Below are 16,963 nucleotides of genomic sequence, written 5' to 3' on the forward strand. Positions count from 1 at the left end.
AAATAGTAGAGGACAATATCAAACTGCAGGAATTCAGGATATTCGTAGATGAATTACATGTAAGAGAAAGCAACTGCGTTGAGATAAGAAATGCAGAGATAAGGTACCCAAACTCTCATACTTCAGACTTGGAGAGATACCACAAAAGGAGGAAGTGGAAAATCAACGATGATGCATTTTACCAACAATTTAAATCTCATCTGGGACCATAGAGACTGATGTCACTCTTGTCCACACTGAACCATAATCATTGCATCTGGCCACTGACTTCCCTAATATTTTCTTTTGACCTGATAAGGAATCTGATATTTGGCTACAGCTTTTCACATGTCATGAAAGTCACTGGGAAGGTATTAAGATGTGTCAACCTAGTGAGAGAGAGAAAGGAGATGAGAGGAAATTATAGGGGGACATTTGAAAGGGAGGCAAGGTGTGCATTAAGAAAGGAGGAGCGGAAGACGATGCAAAACCAGGACAGTACGAGGCAGAGAAGAGCAGGTAGAGGAAAGCAGGAGTTTGTGCCAGAGACAGGGATAGAGGCACAGATAGAAGGAAAGGTGGGGAGATGGCTGGAGGGGGCAGGTTGGCAGCTGTAAAGAGAAGGATGGTATCTTTTCTTAAAATACGCATAATTGCATGCACTGGACATGTGTTTCCCCTCTCTAGGTGGACAGGTCTCAGTTAAAGAAAAGGACAATAGGATGCTGGACCCTGCTAATATGCGTCTCACCTTTCGGTGCCTGATCTTTTGGCAGAATAGGCTCTTTTAAGGGACATGTCATTGTTGTCCGAGGCACAGCTGCCTGCCTTCTGCTAATAGCTAAGGGAGAAAGGGAGATAAATCCTGCCTGTAGCCTAGGGGAGTGCAGCAGAAGTGAATCCCGGCCCCAGTGTGCATCGCTTCCTGATACAGTGTGGATTTTTTTTTGTTATTGCACATATATGAGCACTACACAACCAGGAAGAAAGCTCTTCTTTCCCAATCAAAAGATGGGTTTTTTCCATCTAACACAAGTGTACTGTATCTGTCTCCTGCTTTTTACAGGTCTGAGGCTTGTGTTTTGATATGCAAACGTAGTAGACCTGCCTGCAGTCTCTTCATTCCCTTTCAACATTTTGTACTGCATGATGAGATCAAAGAGGTTAACTGAATTAGGGATCTCCTAACCACAGCTTTTTGGAAGCGTGTGAGTGCTAGCAATGCACAGAGGGCATTTCCCTCCATTTGTTCCCCCTCCTTCACATATGTACCCATCACAGCTTCAAATGCTGTATCAGATCTGGAGAGACCTATTAGGAAGTGAGCAAACCAGCCAATGCAGGTGAACCAAAAAGCTTCTTAAAAGTGAGAAGATGGGCTGCAAGGATTTCAGATCCCAAATCAATTGAATCACTCATGTGTAGGCACAAAAACGGAACCGTATGTCATCTCAGAAACAAAATATTTGAGAATCAATTCTGTTTTTACCACCACTGTCAAAGCTTGGCTTCCCAGTTTAGCCTTCACATTCTTGCCAGTGATATTATTAGCCCTCTGCCACTGCCTCTGCTGCACTGATGGACAGAGCTGTTGAAATAAAAAGGCTTTCTGGCTGGAAAGGCAAAGTGAATAAAACAGCATAGTGGAAGGGCTGCAGGTGGCTTTTATAAGTTTTTCAGCAAAATGAACAACAATTTATTTTGGAGCAGCCAGCAGAATTTTGGCTGAACTGAGATACTTTGATTGTCTGTCTTAACCCTTTCAAATCCTTTTTCTTTTAAATGTTAGTGCAGTTTTAAAAAAAAGGCTGTTTAACATGAAAAGTCAGAAGCTTTATTATAAGAAAATGCCCATATGAGACATTTGGGTTTTTTTATATGGAACATATCAACATTTTTAAGTGATACTTAAATCTTCCTCTTTTGTAACATCTCAAAACCAGTAGAAAAACAGATAACTACACAGACACTTTGGTGTGCTGCTTTTGGGGTGTGCTGCTGACAGGAAGATGTGAGGCTGCCCCTCAGGGTGAACAACATCCAGTCATATGTGCATGTGTCCACATGCAGCACCACAGCACCTGGGCAGTGTAAGGAAAACATCAAGGTAGTTTGCCAGTCAGCTTCCAACTTGTATTAGAAATATCTTTGACCTACATCAATATCACAGACTCGGCCTTTAAGGTGAATGCATGAAGCAAGTCATGTAGTATGATGAGCTTTCTGACTTTGGAGTGCAGGCATTGGATCATCACCCAGGGAAAGAAACAGGATAACTGTACCTTCCATGAAGACAAAAAAAACCTAAACAAAACCCTGAGGTGGAGATGTCATGACTCCTACATTGGTATTTCTAGACTTGGAAGCTTACTAAAGCTCTCTTCTGGGGCACAGAAACAAAGCATAGGTTTTATGGAGCAGGCTTTTATCACTTATCTGGTCATTTCAATATGGTTGTAATTAAACTTTATATAGAGCTCATTGACACTGCTCTAGATTTCTACTAAGTCAAGGATCTGACTGAGCACAGTGATATTTCTTTTTTCTCGGTAAAACCAGAAAGTCTGTCTCATGGCAAGTTTTTCTAGATCATTGAGTGGTTTTGTGAAACTGCTGTCAGACATGGTATTTATTAGGGTTGTGCACAAATACCTAATGTTGTGAACACACCGCATACATATATTAATGTCACATTCAGGTTGCAAAACATTTATAACTGTCACCGCTTTCCCCGTCACTCTTCCTGCCTGTCTCCAAGCACATAATCAGCCCTGCTCCTGCCTGATTGATGAGGGAGGTGGGGTGTGGTCAGAGAGCACCCTTTGTCCTCACGTTGCTGTGCAGCCTGCAGACTTCAGAGACAGAGGTGCATGGAGACTTTGGTTTGTGAGGTGTTGTGTGTATGGCAACAACAATAATCCACTTGGATGGATTACATACAATGGATTATATATAATCCATTTGGATGATAGTTGAAAAATACATGGTATGAAGGAACACTACTATGGTCTGCTGGTGGTGTTGAGGGAGTTTTGTTGGTTTTAGGTGATCTTAAATAATTTTCTAGGATATATACTGATATCCTCAGGAGTTGGGGCCCTTCTATCCTGTTTACCATGCAAGCATCAGTCCCTTCAGAGACGTAAGGCCACATCTCATGGCCTCACAGCACTCTGCCAGACTCAGGCAGAGTGCTGCCTGCAGGAGTCTGTTGCATTAGCAGCACTCCCTGTTCTCCTTAGCAAAGCTCAAGGGGTGCTTTCCATGAAAAGGTAACAGGTCCTAGGAGGCCACATACAGCTTCAAGATTTTTCAGCCTTCTACCCCGCCGGTGAGCGTGCGGGGGCTGTTCAAACTGGCCGACTGCCATTCGCATGCGGTCACTTCTCAGAAAATCTCCCACAGTTGGTGTAGGCTTGTGAAATTATATCAGCAGCAGGAGTGCTAACATGCACTGAAGGAAAATCTGCCACTAACCAGTGCTTCCACTGCGGCTGCCATCAGGGGAGCCTGTGCAAGGATAGGTTTTTCCTGAAAAAGCGTGAATAACAGCACAGCTCATTAGTGGCTCGGGAAGTCAGGGAAGCAAATGAGGCCCTCTGGGGAGTGGGAACTGGGTGCTGGGACAGGGAGGCTCTCTGAGAAACTGCAGATGACTTTAGGAGAAAGCTTTGTATAAACATCCATGGACTATTCTGTGTCACCAGCATTGCTAGAACAAGGTAGGGGCTCACTCTGTCCCATGCCATGTGTGGAAACCCTACCTGCTTGAAGAGCTGTGGCCAAATAATGACTAAGTTCCCACTTTTTTTTATTTGATGAGGCCAGGTAGTCTCAGATGCCAAGTTGGATCCTACTAGTTATATTAGATGAAAGAACGTGTTGCCAGATGCAGTTAGAGCCAAGTAATGTTTACTGGCTTTGGAAGCACCTTCATGCTGCTTCCTGAAGTCTGACAGCTGAATGACTTCAGATCAAGCACACCACAGTGAAATCCAGCATGCTCTCTGTGCTGGACACCCTGCACTTCTGACCTCCATCATCCTCCCGATCCCATCAAGTGTAACCCCTTACAAATGTCACACTGGAAGCAGTCATCTGTATCCTGCAGTCACATGAAACACCCACGCAGTGGTCCAGCCTTGGCCACAGTCCCCTGCCTATCAAGTGACATTACTTCAGAAAGGTCTTACACTTCACACTCCCCACTAACGTGCTTAATACAGTGATCCAGCAGCTACCCTACTGTTATTTCTTCAACACAAAAACACTCCAAGGAAAATGCTTTGAAAATAGTAAATCTGACTTTTTCATCAGGCTTACTGTTCCCAGCCTGTGCAAAGATCCAGCTTTCTTGAAGTTGTACTTTCAGTGTCAGCCCACCTCCATCACCAGCTGCTGATCAGTGGGTTCCACTGCCCTTGCTTAGGAAGTATTTTGGGCTCCAGATTTGACTCTGTGTTTCTGGATATGAGAAGAGCATGCTCCATTGCCTCTCATGTGAAAGCTGGGTTATGTTTACCTAGACCCTTGTGATGCTTCTCTGCTTGGTCTTCCCGTAGCTTCTTCCCAGAAGACTCACATTGTCATAAAGAAAATTCAATAAACCATTATATTTTAATAGTAATTTTGCATCACTGGTTAGCCATGTACAGCAGCTATACCATTACAACACCTGACTATTTACACACACATATATAGCAAATACAACTCCACATTTTCCACAAAGGCATCAGTAAACCATCATAAAAGCCACAGTCCTCTGATTTCAGGAAAAAAGTGATTTCAGTCTTGCTGAAATGGGGATCAGAAGGAAGGGATCACAGCACTTCTTAACCTCACCATGTAGCAGTAACAGCCTGGAAGAAGAAACTGGACGTATCCTTCTGAAAGTACAGATTGTCCAGCAGTGGGGGTTAATTACCCACCTGAACAAACTGTTAAGTGCAACATTTTTCTTTTCCTCATTGTGTCACATGATGATTGGACCTCTTTCTGGAAGTTAGTTTTTAGCCAAATATTATGGGATTCAATACAGATGTAATTTGAGGAAGATGTATGGTGTGTGATACAATCTGTGAGCTGTCAGTGATGTTTTGTGAAGAGATACTCTGAAAAGTAAATTCAATGACACTCCACGAAACAGTGTTAGAAAATAGTTGTTTCCCTACAGCTGATCACATTGGCAAAAATACTGAAGATTCCTTGTTGGAGCAACTGCTGAGTCCTGTGAGATCTGATGTTAACCAGATAGTTTGCACAGATTGACCGCCATGTCCCATTCCCCTGAGAGGCATATCAAGCTACACTGGCCTTAATAGGTGCCTAAGGCTTTTTTTCCAAGCACATGTTTGCTGGGGTACTCCAGCTGTGGATGTGCATAACATCTGTGTAGTGGGCTTTTGTTTGGCTGGTTGGAGGTTTTCTCCTCCTTCCCCCAAGCTGCTTTGGCTGCACACCCAGCTTTTTACCAAATTGCAAATTTATGTTCCTTCAGCTTTTGGCAGGCCCATATGTGGAACTGTCAAAATGTCACTGGTATCAATTGTGAAAGGTTAGTGCCACATTATAGTCAGCGAGCTTATTAACACAGAAATGATTGGGTTTTGGAGAGGGGCAGAGAAGGACAAATGGGAATCTATTTTCCAGGCACCTGCTATTTCGACTGAACATTTCTTCTTGTCACATATATATTTTCAGAAAGTGTTTGTCATCAGCATAGGAAAAAAATCAGCTAGAGATCCCAGAAAGAATGAGGCTGTTCTTTGTGAGTTCCCAGCAAGCTGGGAGAGGGAGATGGAGAGGCAACAAGAGCGAGTTGGCCAAATTAATTCCAGTGTAGAGTGGCAGTAGATGTTCATCTTCACCAACCCCATGACTACAGACAGGATCGTGCTGCAAAAATTCGGTCTGATGAAAACCCAATGTCAGAGTGGGAGATTGTGGGTCTGGGTTCCATGATACCAACTTGGCCAAAAAAAGAGTCATGATTTCCAGTTACTCTCCCCAAGTTTGCAGGTGCCTGTACCCAGGTGAGAGCTACTGTTTTGCTTATTTACATCTCTGTGCTTTTTCGGATTTAATCAGATTGAATTCCGAATCAGCACTGAAAAAAATTCCCATATCCTACTGCAGTTTTTATCTGTCCAAGGCATTTTTAGGGCTTCTGGTACCATCACTGCAGAGAACCTCACACAATCTTTAATGTATTAATCTTCAAAATGACCTGGTGAGATGAGATTATCCCGGTTTATGAGAACTGAGGCACAGAAAGCCTGACTTTCTTGCCATGCAAGTCTGTGAGACAGCAAAGAGTAGTATCTGCATCTTTACAGACACTCTGCTAGTACCTGGATCACTGAGCTATCCTTCTCATGCCTCATTTTTTTCCCTTGGTTTTTCCACCTTGATGTTTTTTGAAGTCAGCCCAGTTTCCAGCTGGAAACACTGGAGCCATCCATCATAGAGACAGGAGGAGGAAGGAGAGAAGTGCCCAGACCCCACCAAAAGTTTAAATCTGAGTTACTCTCTAAAGAGAGCCAAGGCACAGTATAGGTACTTGTCCTTTGGGTTTGTATGGAGCTGCTACTTCCCCGGAACCACTGCCCTGGCTTTTGGACTGTAACTCACAGCCACCACCAGCTTGACCTAGATTCAGCCCAGTGACCTAAAGGTTAAAGTCACCAGAGTCCCTAGCTGAGCCTCTGGGACACCAACCCTCTTTGCTCCTCACTGACATGACAGAAAAGGCCATCGAGGTGGCCAATAATGCACTGCTGGGGGGAGTATGTGTCTGACCTTTTTTGTAGGAATAAGCCCTAAGATGTGGCAGAGAAAGAAATTAGTATTTTAGGATTGGGGATTCTTGAGTGGTGATGAGGCCCAACATACCCTGGAATTAGAGCAAGCACCATGCACAGCTGGCTCATTGCTGCTCCCTGAATGCTGCTGGTGGGTGAAATTTCATTTCACTACTTGTGACAAAAACATGTAATGGGGACACAGCCAGTGAAAAGCCCGTGTCATGAGGCAGGAAATTCCCTTCTCCCCTCCTATCTCCTGTTCATCCCCCTGTATGTGAGCTGAAGGGCAACACATGGGGTGTGAGACCCCGGCATGTGGCAAGGATGAGCTTGGCCGCTTCGGGCAGAGAGGAGGCAGGGATGGACAGGTGAGTGAAAGAGTTATGGAGTACATATGTGACATGGGGATACTGGAATATTGCCTTTATCCAGTCCCACCTTTCCACCTCTCTGTGTGTTTATTAGGCATTTCAACTCTCCCCCGCTCAGGAGGCTGCTTTTACTTTTTTTTCCTGCTGCTTTTGTCACAGGAGAGGAGGTAGCACTGCACAAAACACTGGATCCAAGTCTCATACGAGGTTTCTGGGATTGTGGTGGATTGTGCAGAGCCCCAGGTGCCAATGCACATGATGAGAGCATGGTGTGAAATATGACTCAACTTGTGAACATTTCCTTTTGCCCCAGGACTTCTTTCCAAACCCTCTGAGCACAGCCTCCCAAAACCCCACAGGCTTCTCAGTTGTGAGCTCTCCTCCTATGACAGACACCCTGCTCAACACCACACGAAAGAGCCATGGTAGTTTTCACGGAGGTGTATGTCTCTGCTTTCTAGATGGTTCCCTGAAGCCACAAAGGTGTCTAAAAAAACCTGCAGAAAATCTGATTCTCCTGCTGGGAATGGGGGGGACTTGGTGACATCCCCAGTGAGATGAGCATTGCAGTGGGAATGTGCAGCCCTTTGGGCATGGGCATCATGTCCCCAGGACCAGGCAGGAGAGGCCCCTCTTGGCCCTGACCCTGGCAGCAGGCTCGACTGCCTCCTGCAGGCTCCAGATGCCTTCCTGCAGAAAAGCTGAGCTCAAAATCAGGGTTTTGGTCAATTAAGCAACCATCCCCCCATCTCTTTCTTGTGCCAAGCAGAATTTTAATGTACTTCCAATTTCTCTTTTTAGCACACACAAAGAAAAAAGAAAAAAAATTAATAATCATCTATAAGAGAAGTTCTTTTCAGTCAAATGGGGAAGCATTCAATGCTGATATATATTTTTCTCCACATTTAAATGGTATCTATTTAAATGCAGATTTTCTGGTTTCCTATGTGGAGCTTGGAAGAAACGCCTTTCAATTTAAATGTTAATAGAAGAGTAAACTTCAAAATCAAAATTTCTCAATAAGGGACAGTGTTTTTTTCACAGCTGTAATTGTCTTTCTGTACTTCCTCCCTCCTTCTACTCCATCCTTCCTCCTTTTTTTCCTAGACCTCAACCCAACCTCACTTGCATTAAACGATTTTTTTAAAAAAACAAGGGTACATCTTTCAGAGTTCCTGAATGAAAATGTTTAATGCTGAGATCTGTGGAATGAGTATGTTTGAGCAGAGTGCTGGGGCACTGATAAAGCAGAGATGCCAGCCCTCCACCTCCAGCCTTTTTCATACTGGCTGTTTATCAAACGTGCTGCTTGGAATGCTTTGTGCTGGGATTATGCTCAGGCTTGTGCAGTGGTTGGGGCAGGGGCTGAAGGGAAATAAAAACCTTTATGATAATGCATTAGTTGCTCCTGAATGTGAGCAGGGCTTTGGTGCTGGGATAGGCAGCACAGGAGGCAAGTCAAATGCAGAGGGAGAAAGGTAAAACAAAGGGGCTGTTACCAAGTCTATCTTTTTCTGTATTACCCCGGCTCCTCCTCTGCTCCATTCCTGCATATCTTCACCTTCATTTTTCTTTGGGAAAAGCTTAGGGTAAATCTGCTTTTTACAAAAGACACTTAACGCTGCCTGATACTGGAGTTTTACATACAGCTCTGTTTCTTGCTCGTCACACTCCATTTGTCTTCTTTAATGCAAGCTTTTCTTTAATTTTTCTCATCACTCTCTTCAATTACCTATCTGGTTTTGTCCTCTTTTCTTTCCTCACTGAAAGAAAATAAGTGATTCTTTTTTTTTTTTCTGCTTCTTTCTGGCCTTGATAAGCCCTGGCCACCTTTGCAAGAAATGGTTCAAGAGATACTAACTGAAGATTAAATCTTAATAAACTTCCATGTATTTGGTGGATATGTAGATACTGTGATGTTGACCAGCATATAAAAAGCAGAGTGCAACAGGGTAAAGTCTGCTATGGAAGGAGAATTTTGTAAACTGAATAATAAAGACATTACTATATAAAATAGGTTATAGGGCTTTCTGTATCCAGACTATTTTCATACAGCTGTTACTATATGTCATTATTATCTGAATGCTTCAGAAGAAAAAAGTGGTGAACTGGCTTCCACAGCACCTCTGGGAGACAGGAGAAAGTCTGATTTTTGGAGGAAAACCTCCAAAAATTGGAGAGTTGGAGGGTTGGAGCACCCAACCCTCCTGCTGATTTCAGGGAAAGCAGAGCTCACTGGGCTCCTTGCTCCAGATGCTCAGTCCCTTGACCCCAAGGCATCTTTAGGTGTCACAGGACACCCTGGCAGCAGGGCTGTGTGGTGGAGCTGGCCCTGATGCCCTGCCCTGTATTTCCTCCTGTGCACTGTACCTCGTGGGGGGACAAATGGAGTAGTTCAGTCTTAGTGGTGTCAGAGCTGTGCTTCTCACCAGCACTGAAAGCGCTTCACCACAAAGGGTGTCGCCTTTGCTCTAAACCCAGAGCCCATTGCAGATTCCTTCCAGGTCATTGAAGAATGCAGGGAAACTTCCATTTAGACAGCTGGGCTTTCCACCTGGCCTCTCCCACTACCACCAGTGCTGGAGGTGCTGGGAACAGGGAGATGACACCTCACATCCTCCAGGAATGATCCCTCTGGTCAGGCTAATGTGGTGCTGAGAGACTGATCATACCTGTGGTGTGGTGGCTCCAAGTAGAGATCACTCAGAGTAAGAGGCAACCAGCATAAAGAAGTGTGTACTATCTGAGTTTTTCAAAAGTATGGAAAGGGAGAAAGAGGAAAATAACACAGCTTTGATGTCATGAAGTCCCAAAGTCTACACTGAAATTGAGCAGAAGACATTTTATTGGATGTGCCTCAGATTTTTCAAAACCTGCATAATCTGTGAAAGCTGTGTAAGGAAAAGCCTCTTAGCTTGGTCACAACTGAGAAATGTTTGCTTTGTGTGGCCTCACCTAGCAGGAGCAGGAAGGATTAAAGCTATGAATATGAAGAAGGATGGCCAAAAATGGAAGTGCCTCAGTCTTTCTTCCCTGTTTCTGGGGAATGAGAGAGCAAAAGGAGGGATGAAAGGGTTGACTGGGCAAATTACAAGTGTACTCTGCTGGGACTGAAGCTCAGAAGTGTTCACAGGTGATCACATATTGCAGTGTTAAAAGCACGGATAGTAAATCTGTAGAAAGACTCTTCAAGAGCAGCTCTTGAACATCACAAAATAAATATAAATTATCAACTTCAGGTACTTTCTGAGAAAAAAAAAATCTCCTCTCCAGAACCAGAGAAAGTGAGAAAATGGTGTGGAATAGGGGAGAGGAGAGGAGAGGAGACTAGAATCAAATGATGCTCTGGCATAGGCTCAGCTGCTCTGGCCCATTACATCAGGGGTTGTAAGGGCAAAGCTTTTTTCTTTCCTTCCTAGCCTGCTGTCACTCAGAGCTGAGTGACTGTTGTTACCAACAGTAACTGTTGTTACCAGATAATAATAAAATTCTTTTGCTTCTCTAGCCAAAGTTTCTTTTTAAGCAGAAGGGGAAGTAGGATTGGAGCAAAAGGTTGAACCCTTCTGTGGGATGGTATTCACAGCCATCTTCTTCCCAAGGCATAACATAAGTCTTCTGCCTTCTGCAGTAGAACTGCTTCTAATATGTTAAATTTCTGCTGTGCAAATGCCTCCTTTATGCATTGAACTCTGTAATATCCATATCATAAAGTCTCTCGAAAACAAATCTGTCTTTTCACTCTCATGAGACACTTTTTCTCACACTTTTCTGCCATGCACTTAAACAATCTTTGTTTCCTTCCTTCTCTAGTGCCTTCTTAAATCACTCTCATTATCTAGGGGTCCTCTTTTGTCTCCTCTCTGTTCTACATGAGCAAAAGCCAAGAATAAAATCAGAACTTGGTATCTGAGCTCCAGATAGTGCTTTCAGCCACTGGAAAAATTTCTTAGGCCCCTGTAATGTTCCCAAATACTGGAGGAATTGCTTTCAGACAGCAACACACCAGTGTGTGGCCTGGTCTGGGACATCCTCTTTCCTCTTCGGTGCTTTACGAGAATTCACCAGAGATAAGAAATTGCAGCGTCATGTGGAGTTTGCTGTTTGTCAGCATGAGTCTCTAAAGGTGTCAGCCTTTGTAGAAGACAGGACTTCTTTTCTCCCTGATGAACTGCTCACGTGAACCTGAAATTGTGGAGTTTCTTATGAAGGAAGGCAGACTGAAGTGCCAGCAGTCCATAACTGGCACCTTTCTTTTGTGATTGTTTCTGGTTTAAATAACTGTGAGAAAATTTAAGAATTCTGACAGAGGAAATCTATGCAGATGGACTTGTCCTGACAAGAATAAATCATGTGTCAGGATGTCCATTCTACAAACACCTCATCGCGAGGGACTTGTTGACTAGCACAGACCACAGCCAGCTTGAGAAGCTTCCTATCAGCATTTCCTTACAGGCAAGTTCACACGTGCTGGCAACCAAACACTTAATACTTTGTCACACAAGCAACAAACTCTTGTCAAGAGAAGGTGATGGGATTTTTTAGTTTAGGAGATGTTATGCATGTATCTTATAAACCCCATTGCACCTCTGGAGATATGAAGGCTCACCTATGTCCTTGAGAGAGCCAGTTTCTCTTTTTGTAAGGGTTTTCTGTTGCTCTTTCTCTCAGCTTTGAGAGAGTTGTGTTTTAGAGTGTGTTTGTGAGTGCGTATTTCTGAGTCACTTCCACATCAATATAACCCACTGTTACTTTTGTTGGAGTGGGTTGTACTCACTGCGATTGCATTAGAGTAATCTTTAAACTGAAGACTGGTTTGCCACATGATTCAGTAAAAGGCACTCAGAGATTTCAACTGCATCTCAGGTAGACTAATACATATTTCTGTTCTTATCTCTCCATACCTGAAGTAGAAAGAAAAGATTAAAACCCTCACCCTCTATTTGCCAACCTCATCCAAAACACAGTCTCGAGCTCTGCAGAGAGAATAGTGAGAGCCAGAAGATGCCACTCAAAATCACCTGCTTTAACACTCACTTGTTCATTGTACCTGGGAGCTGCTAGGGATGGCTTTCAATAAAACACACATCTGTCCAATTTTGTCTTACTCCCCTGAAGTTTCAGGGTGAGATAAGAGAAGAGATGAAGTCAGGGAAAGATACCTCTGTGCTGCTGATTCTTTGTAAGAGAAGTAATTTAAACAAAGCTTAGTGAAATCTGGTAAACTGTGCTCTAGGACTGTGTGCTGTTCTTGAACAATTTCCAATACATATATTTGTTGGGAAAAAGAAAAAGAGTGATTTAGATCTTTTTAAGTACAAGTGATCTTAATCCCTGCTAAAGACAAATCAGAGGGAATCTAGTACAGGAAGGTATAGATTGAAGTGACCTGCAATGAGGGATTATGCTAAAGAATTATGTCATCCCAGTCTATTTGTGCTTGTGACGTTACTGTATCCTGACATTTGGTCCTAGAGTGGCACAGAAATCCATCTGTGATTTCTTTTTGTTTTCCCTTTTTGTTGGGACCCCTCAGGAAAGAAAGGTGCTGCACCCAGAATGTCTCCTAAGCTGTTCTACGTATTCTGCATACAGACTTCAGGGTCCTTAGTCCCTATGGACCTTTCAGTACTGGGAGAAGAAAGGAGGACATGTAGGATGGATATCTGAAATACTATTTACAGCAGTTTTGCACTTTCTGATGGTCTGATAACAAGCACTGTAGTTTGATCTGCTACCAAATGCTTGAGAACAAGCAGTGCTATGTGGCACAAGGGCTGGTCAGAAAGCCTGATAATATAGATTCAATTATATACTCCTCCACAAACTTTTCATGTAGCTTTGGGCATGTTGACTATTCTCAGCTTGGTTTCCTCGTCTTTCACAAAAGGCTCATATATTCCTTGCTGTATGCATTGTGAGGAAAGAAATCTCTAGTATTTTGGAAGTATTATTAAACTCTGTGGAAAGGAAGATAGAAAGATACCAAGAGGAAGACCAAACCCTTGCTTTAGAAAGATTACTTGCAATTTCAAGATAGTGGACAGAACATCAGAAGTCAAAAAGGCATATTGAAATTTTCAAGAAGCAAAGCTGATTCAGAACATGTTATGTTTGCAGCTGCTGAGGTGTGAAACTTCTTCCACGATGTGATAACCAGCATGAATTACTTTAGTGCTCATAACAAATACAGATGGACAGATATCAGGGTGAAAGAAAGGGCAAACTGACAGAGAGAACCTTCCATCACATGTTGCTTGGACATAAATGGATCTTAATCAGCTTTTCTGCCTTTATTTGTCTTCAGAAAACCTCTAGAGTTAATATTCTCCAGCAGAAAACTAAAATGCTTTTAGGAAATGCACGTTGTTGTATGAGAATCTGCCTCTATTTTAAGGAGGTTGTCTAAAATGCTAATATTTCTCTTTTTATCACGATTCACAAAGCTTGCAGCTTTCAAATTTACCATGTCAGTTTTAGTCACAGGAATTGGATTACTTCATTCCCTGTCCCTTCTCCATTGTAAACAGTCAGGAAATTTGTTGTTTACAGAGTTCATGAATGCTGTATTCCTTGCCTGGTGATCCGTATTGATTTTGAGTCAGGATTGAGTTTCCTGCCTTTTACATGCAGCAGCACCTGCAGCAGCACCTGTAGCAGCACTAGGCATGAAAAGGACTCCCAAATACAAGATATTCACCCATAGCTTTTAGTCAACATCAAAAAGAAAAAGGGATGAAGAAGGTGTCTCTAAAACATGTGGGGAAAGATAATATTGCACTTTCACCCACAAGTGATGGTGGTATCTATGTCCATACAGTAAATAATTGAAACTAGTGGTCATATAGGCAAAGTATTAAAACTCAACTTCTATATTGTAGGTGTTACAGAAAAAGCAATGTAACATCTTCCTTATTTGCACCTTGTAACTACACTTCTGAAGGTTCGGTTTGCTAGATAGTGGAGAAGGGGAATTCAAAGTGTCCCTGCAGTCTGTGCACTTTGCTGCAGTGTGAGGACATGAGATGGGTATTCAGGAGAGGATCAGCTTTATAACCAGCTAAGAAATGCACAGGAGTGCACTGAGATAAGGTGTGTTTGCTGTTGCAGCTCCCATTTGGCTGTATAAGATACAACAGTGCATTTTGCTGGCACAGCCGCTCATTCAGTTGATTGAGATCATCATGCCATGACCCTGAGATGCTGTAGTTACTGAGAGAGGTTTTCAGAGAGAGAAAGAATGTAGAGAACTATTCATTTCATAGTCTAAAAATAAGAGCAATTTCAGAAAAATGAAGCCAAACAAACTCAGGATATGCTCAAATGACATCAAGTGGCATTACATGACAGCACGACCCTTTTTACCTTTGCAGGATGCATTCAGGAAGGGTCTTATCAGTGCCAATCAAACTCAGACAAAACCCCATCAATTTGTACTGATGAGCTATTGTTTATTTATATGTCAGCCCTCCATCCTAAATTAGCAGAACAAATTTAAAAATTGCCTCGAGTACACAATGCAAATCTTTGCTTTTCTTCTGTCCTTTCCATGTGGAGCCTGCACCAACAAAACAGTGATCATAAAAAGTACCACTAATAGAGATTGAGTCCAGGGAATATAGGCTCCTGTTCCCTGGCCTTCACTAAATACCCTGAGGGTGATGACTCGTTTACATACAATAAGTACTTTTCTGCAAAAGAATCACTTTGAATAGACTTGAACCCAGCACTGACCTCAGCTTCCTGTGGGCAGGTGAGGAGCACCAGGAAGATGCTGTTGGACAAGTGCAGGCTATTGTTGGAACCAACTTTGAAACCCCCTTTCCCAGCGCTGCCCTTTGCAAGGGCTCTCATTGGGGAACGCTATGGCAGGACAAAAGCCAAGATGGTTTTGAATAGAAAAGAAAGTTTGTATTTTATTTGTTTCAGATAAGCCCTAACCAACGGAATTGTGAGGAGCAGATTTGCAACTGGCCTAAGCAGTGGCAATCTTAAACTAAGCTCACTGAACTTGTGACAACTAAGATTTCATAAAGAAGTTCAATTTTGAATTTTTTAACATGTGGTATTGAGTGTCTGCCAGAAGTTAGCTTTCTGGCTTTTTTCAAGAGATAATGTAAGCCCAGAGTTAAGATGATGAATTTTGCTGTGTTGTTAGAAAGGGAATTTCAGGCTCCATCAGGAGGAGAGGTCAAGTGAAACAAACATTAAAATTTGGCCTAGAAATCTTGGTCCTGGTCCTTTAACTCTTCTGTTCAAACTCACACTGGTTTTAGTGGGATAAAAAACATTCCTTAGTTTGGTGTACAGGATGTGGGAATGCTTGTGATCCACTCTGGGACCTATGAAAACTGGCTCCATCAGCTAGGCATTGGGGTAGGTCGAGGAGTTATAGACATCTTGCAGCTGAATAAGGCTATTTAAATTCAGCTCATTAAAAGCAGGTTGTTAGGGTATGTTTCCATTAGGAAGAACAAGTGCTGTTGTTACCCAGAGTCAGCAGTCACAAGTTATAATGGAAGGAGTTTGTAGGGCTGACACAGACAGCTGTGCAGCACCTCCGAGAGACATGTTGTGCTGTTATTGAAGATGACATAGGAAACAGTAAACATTTTATGTTTTCATTCATCTTTCGAATTGAGCCTTCATGGGCTGAAAAAGCAGGGAGACATTCGGCCGTCAAACATGCTTACCAACATTGCTGCTTGTTTTAGAAAGCACTCAAATTCCCAAGGAGCAGAGGCTAACATTGCCTATGGGAAGTACAAGTTGCTGCAGGAAATGCTTTTTTTCTTTTTTCTGCACTAAAACTCCTTGAACATACTCAAATGTGGTGGAACAGTCACAAAACCTAAGAAAAAAGTACGACTTTTAAGATGTGTATCTTATTAAAAGGGCCTGATCACTGGTGGCCTGAAGACCTGGTTATCTGTTGTCAGAGAGACTCCTTGAAAAATCAGTGACAGTCCACAGGAACCAGTTATAGTTTCAAGGGAGGGGTTACATTCTGCAACTTGATCTTGCATAAGAAGGGCTATAATGAACATGAATCTGAGTGAACTGCCTTCCATTAAATCAAATCATTCTGTCCCAACATACCTATAGACCTTGTGGATGCTTAGCATTTTGGATACATAAATCTCTGATGATGGGATTTCATCACTATTCAGAAATTTCATTGAATCTGCACTGCTGGTGTTGGTGGTCCTTTTATCCACTGTGGGAAGAACATAAAAAATTACAGAAATTGAGAAATAGTCCGAGGCCAGCCAAGGAGAAAAGCTACCATAGAGATTGGAGGATGATTCACAGTTTTCAAATCTTCCTTCTCTATCATAAGCATTCTGTTCCTTGAAAAAAAATAAAAGTAAAATCATTGCTATAAAAAAAAAAGTTTCAAGAAGGAAACAAATGTTTGGAGAGCTGACTTGGCTGGAATTTTCCCCGTACATATACTCTTGACATATCAGTGCTTAAACTTTTTATGCGTGCATGAGGGGGGACAGGGAACAATCAAATGTTAGTGAAGATAACCCCATCTGTTTCATTATTTGAGGGTGTGAAAATGCTCTTTAGCTCACATAGTCCTTGCTCTTTCGGTTGCCAGGTGGTCTCACTGCCCAGATTTCAAATCAAAACCAACTGTGAAGAATTTTATTTTTTTTCCCAGCACATGCAGGGAGAGGGGTCCCAGCAGTCCCATCCTTTTTGCAGAAGGCAAATATGCAACACAACCAGGCCTTAATTTAAGGATTCCTTACATTAGGTCTTGGGGGTCCTTTTCCTTTATTTATGAAACAAATGCATGTCAAT

At 42.7% G+C, this 16,963-nt stretch overlaps 1 protein-coding gene across 3 annotated transcripts in view; it reads left to right on the plus strand.

The window, feature by feature from the left end:
• TMEM178B (transmembrane protein 178B) overlaps window positions 1–16,963 on the plus strand; it is a 238,156-nt gene that overhangs the window by 178,729 nt on the left and 42,464 nt on the right. The gene's annotated exons all lie outside the window — the stretch shown is intronic.

Source organism: Manacus candei, unplaced genomic scaffold (assembly GCF_025592945.1).
Source record: "Manacus candei isolate 608988 ecotype Guabito, Panama unplaced genomic scaffold, ASM2559294v1 h1tg000018l, whole genome shotgun sequence".
Classification (NCBI taxonomy): domain Eukaryota; kingdom Metazoa; phylum Chordata; class Aves; order Passeriformes; family Pipridae; genus Manacus; species Manacus candei.